The 5,158-nt window shown below is 41.7% G+C and overlaps 1 non-coding gene across 1 annotated transcript; it reads left to right on the top strand.

The window, feature by feature from the left end:
* Nucleotides 1-3,977: 3,977 nt before the first annotated feature.
* LOC116895064 lies at nt 3,978-4,107 on the top strand. Its single transcript, XR_004387239.1, has one exon. It is a non-coding gene; the product is annotated as a small nucleolar RNA SNORA17 (small nucleolar RNA).
* The last annotated feature ends 1,051 nt before the right edge of the window (nt 4,108-5,158 follow it).

Genomic DNA, 5,158 nt, shown 5'->3' with positions numbered 1-5,158 from the left:
AATACCTGAATTTGTATCTATATATTTGTATAATTATATGTCACCTATAGTTACTCAAGCAGGAGGAAAATTCTATAGACATTTATTTTACTTAGCTTAAAGTTGGCACTACACCTCTTCAATTCAATGTTTTGATGGGATCAGGGGTGACCATAGACAACTGTTTTGAAAGATAAATCTTTTTGTCACTTCCAATCTTGTTTTAAAAATAATTTAATTACATCTCTTTATCTCTGTCTACCTATCATCTTCTATCTGGCTATCTATCTATCTATCTATCTATCTATCTATCTATCTATCTATCTACCTATCTATCATCTATCTATCTATCTATCTATCTATCTATCTATCTATCTATCATCTATCGCTGTCTGTCTGTCTGTATGTATGTATGTGTGAGCAAGCACATGCAGTGCCACAGTGTGCATGTGGAGGTCAGAGAACAACTTGTAGGAATGGTTCTTTCTACAGTGTGGAACCTAGGGATTGAACTCAGGTTGTCAGCCTTGTTAGCAGGCTCCTTTACCTATGGAGCTATCTTGCTGGCCCGTCTCCAATCCCATAAGAGCAAAAGTTTATCAGTGAACCTTTGATATTTTTCTCTTATCTTCCTGGGGAGATGGAGAGATAAAACCAAAGAACCTAATGATAAAAAAACAACAACATCAACAACAACAGCAACAATAGCAACAGCAGCAGTAGCAGTAGCAACAGCAAAACCTTTTGAACTCTCTTTCAGAAACATTATTCAATAAAACAATTAAGTTGTCTAAGAAATGAGTCACAGTCAAGTGGGGTGGTTGTACACTCAAGAAAATACTAGGAAAATTAAGGAGTTACATATAATTACATCCATATGCTCTGAAAATAAAGCGCATCTAACTTGACAACGTTAAATGGACACTTCCATTAGACTGGGGTTCTGACTATGCTGAGTAGTACTGACAAGAGACTGGGAAGAGTGCAGGCAGAAACAGAGGTGCACGAATTAAGTATGTCCCCCGACTACATCACTGCTCTAGACATTTTAGCTTTGAATTTTGATGTTTCTGAAATACGTTTTCAAACTTCAATGATAAAACTTACACATAAGACTTTTCGAGGCTTAAGTCAAACATTCAAGAATATTCATGGACATAAAGTTCAAAGTCAACCAATGGTGATATCATTACAGAAAATAACATCGGCTACATGGCGTGAAATGTAAGAAAATAGGGCAAACGTCTCCTGGGACTTCACGTCACGAAACAGGAATCAATAAATTCACATTTTTCATGACAGTAAACCTAAATAGGCTTTGACACTTAAATAAAAATAATTAACTTTACTCTGGGGTTAAAAAGTCCAGCAAATACCTTCTCAGTGTAGGTTGTTCCTAAAATACATATCATCTAAAACATAGGGAAAAGGAATAATATTTGTTTGTAAATGACACAGAATAAATAAAACCAAAATACTGGGTTAACATGCAAACAAATTATTTAAAAGTCACAAATAAAACACCTTTTGTAATGATATATAATTAAGAGTTAAAGGCACAAACATGAAAATTGATGTAGGTATATTTTCATTTAATTTGATAATCAATACAAGTTACACTGTGGACAGGAAGAAATATTCATTCAGTGAATAACATGTCAACTCTAATGTTATTTTCTTGACAATAAAAGATTATTACATAATGACCTCAATAAGAAAAGATTTATAATCTGGAAAAGAATGCCTGTAGCCAAACTTCCTACATACTAGAAAGATTAGCCAGTCCAAACTAAGAATACAGAGTTTGGGTAATAACATTATGGATTTTAATTAAATAGACTACATTAAAATTTGTATCTTGTAATCTTGAATCAAATCAAACTCCTAAAATTCACAAGAGAAGGACCAATCAAGAATGAAAAACTAGGGGGGTTGGGGATTTGGCTCAGTGGTAGAGCGCTTACCTAGGAAGCGCAAGGTCCTGGGTTCGGTCCCCAGCCCCAGAAAAAAAAAAGAATGAAAAACTACAGCTCTGCTTTCAGCAGTGTCAAAACTTGCATTTAAGAGAGGATATAGAGATCTGTGTGGGTGGTTTTATTTATTACATATACATGAAACAGAACAAAAAAATATATGGGACCTTTCCTTATTCATTTACTAAGATCTTTAGCAATAGAATTGATGTACTCTTTCTCTAATACTACAAGTGTATTTCCACAGTAGAACAACTTACTTTGCATATATGAGGCCTTGGATTCTATACACAGATTGCAAAAATAATCATCCAGGTTGAGTTATGAAAATAAGTAAGTCTTGATCATACTCTGGCAAATTGAGGCCAGCCTTCTTGAAGCAGAGTTGAATTCATGACCAGGTTTAGAACATTCCAGGCCAATAGTGACTATTATTAGGAACATATCATGCTATGCCCTTGGCTCAAAAGAAAATATTCTTGGTGGTAAAAATGGCATTTTTTAAAACTTAAATTCAATTACTGATAAATAATAATGAGCCAAGAATGGAAATTCTGCCTTGACACCATCAAGTTTTTCTCTTGATTTTTGTTTCACGTTGGATTCCAACTGCTGCTTCCATCAGTGCCAGATGTCTGAGTGCTAATAATCCCACGTGAAGAAGTTGGAAGGAGCAGAAAACAGTGTTAGTGGAGCATAGACATCTGAACTTCCGATGAGAATATTATAGAACAGAATGGAGTCACACAGGCCTGGATTATTAAGGAAAGCAGACTTGCCTTTGGTAGATTCCTTACATCTGTGAGTGTGGAGCAAGAAGGCGGCGGAGCCACAGGGCTGACCATATCCACAGAGATGAGGGAAAGGTGGAAAGTCTGCCCTTTGAGGTCCCTTTGAGTGGTGATGGTTGAGTTCTGTTGATTGACATGAATTAAAAGAATATTTTCCCACAAGAACCTGAAGAATTCCAGAGTAGTCTAGGGACATCTATGGGAATGAATAGGGAAAAACAAACAAACAAACAAACAAACAACCAAACCAACCAAATAAAACTTGGATTTACCAAGTTTCAACTAGGTTGCTTTTCCCAGGTAGCTTCCTATGGATGTGGTCACTACTCTTGACACATAACTAAATATTCTCACACACTACTCCATAATTATGCAAACAGTTTTCAATAAGCATTGTTGGGTGATTCATCACACATACAAAAATACATAAGATATATGTGAGCAGCTTAGTGAATCATAACATGTCCAACCACGAACCCTCCTCCAGCCGAGGCAGACATTTCTAACACTCCACCGTGCTGAGTTTGGTGTAACACACATCAAGTTTTGTCTCCGCCCTTCCCCATGGAGTAATCCATCACCTCACATGCATTTTTATGACCCAATTCAGGCTTATCTTTATGCTTCAATGCCTCTGTATAACCCACAAAATAAAACAGTCCTATCTCACCCATTTTAGAGCCTGCTGACTAGGATACATTCTGTATGTGGTTGTGTGACCATGAGACTTCCAGGCATCCATCAGCATGGGAACAGAACAGACCAAGAACTCAGGAGCCAAACTCTGGAATCAATAGATGTTTGTACCACACGCCGTTCACTGACAGTGACTGACTGAGGTGAGGACATGAAGGGTGATGTATTTCTTAGGTAGCTCTTTTATGGGCACACTTCAGGGCAAAGGGTATCTGAGTCCCCTTTCCTAGAATGTATATAACTTATCCCTCCAACACATTTGACTTTTGTCTCAAACTACACATTTCATACAAAGTGTGTGTTCGTGTGTGTGTGTGTGTGTGCATGCGCACACATGTGTGCACCAATCATAGTGCACATGTGAAGGTCAGAGGGCAACTCCCTGAAGTCAGATCTCTGCTTCCACACCGTGGGTCCCTAGGATGACAATTGTCAGGCTCGGAGGCAGAGGCTTGACCCGCTGGGACATCTCACTGATCCACACTTGACATATTTCTCACAGTAACGGTTTCTCTTTGACATTCTACTGGTGCTGATGTGTGAATCTATTCATTTCTCCACTGTGAAATGCTGTGTCACATGTGTGTCAGTAGGTGGCAGAGAGGAGAGGTTGTGTCTATCTCAGGGTTCTGATCTACGAACATCTGAGTGATTAGTAGCCTAACATTCCCTGAGAAAAGCAAGCCTGACATGGTCACCAGATTGGTGTCAGACAGGCCCAGAGTGGGCTCCCAGGATGGGGATCAAGCCAGAGACTAGAAGAACCCAACCTGGGGCCTTGAGCCTTGGGCAGGAGTGAACCCAAAACAAACAATTCCTACAAGGAGCCATTCAGGTGGGCTGGGTGAGGAGCAAGCCTGAGATGACCACCAGACTGGGCCATGGGCCGAGACTGGGAGCTCATTCTGGTGCTATGTAGGCCTGGGGCAGGCAGATGAGGACTGAGATGACTCCTGCCCTGTGTCATAACGCACAGGAAGGGCATAGCACTCCTGAGACCACTCCTGAGATGACCCAGACTCTCAGAGACCCCAGGCACCGCTAAGAGGAACAAGTAAGTGGTAGAGAAATGGAAGAGAAAGAGAAACAGAAGGGTACAATGTAGGGAAGCAGAGCTGGAGACTCCAGGGCAGTGAGGAACAGCTTTATGTGAGAAACTGGTCCTGGCCTGTGCTGCCACTGTGGAGGGGTGGCATGTCTGGGTCTGAGTGTTATACATAACCGGCCCCACTCCTTACTTGGGCATTGTGGGAGAGACGGCCCTGAGGCCTTGAGAGGAGGAGAGGTGACCCCACCCATAGCCAGCTGCATTGGGAGAGTAGACTCTGAACAATGCATGAGTTTTGGGTGAGCTGGTGCCAAGGTTACTTCTGAGCAGAGACCGCGTTGAGGTCCCTGAGGGGCATGTGCAGAACACCCTGGTTCCACCCCTCCTGAGCATCCTGGGAGGCTGGTCCTGGGGTCCTGAGAGCAGAGAGCTGTCCCTGCCCTTCAGCCAGCTCTAGTACTCTGGGAGTGGCCTCCACATATTACCCAGGATGCACAATAGAGCTAGCCTGGCTGTGGGAGCTGAGGGGTGAGCTGGCTCTGAGGGGATGAGCATGGGAAAGCTGGCCTTCCACTCATCTCTCATGCAGTGACACGGACAAGGGAGAGATACTCTCCTTCCCCATGGCTCCTCCTTACCATCTGTGGCAGTGGGAGACCTGGTCTTGGGGT

The sequence above is a fragment of the Rattus rattus genome, chromosome 2 (genome assembly GCF_011064425.1).
Source record: "Rattus rattus isolate New Zealand chromosome 2, Rrattus_CSIRO_v1, whole genome shotgun sequence".
NCBI lineage: Eukaryota > Metazoa > Chordata > Mammalia > Rodentia > Muridae > Rattus > Rattus rattus.
This window is presented reverse-complemented; position numbering and strand designations above follow the sequence as displayed.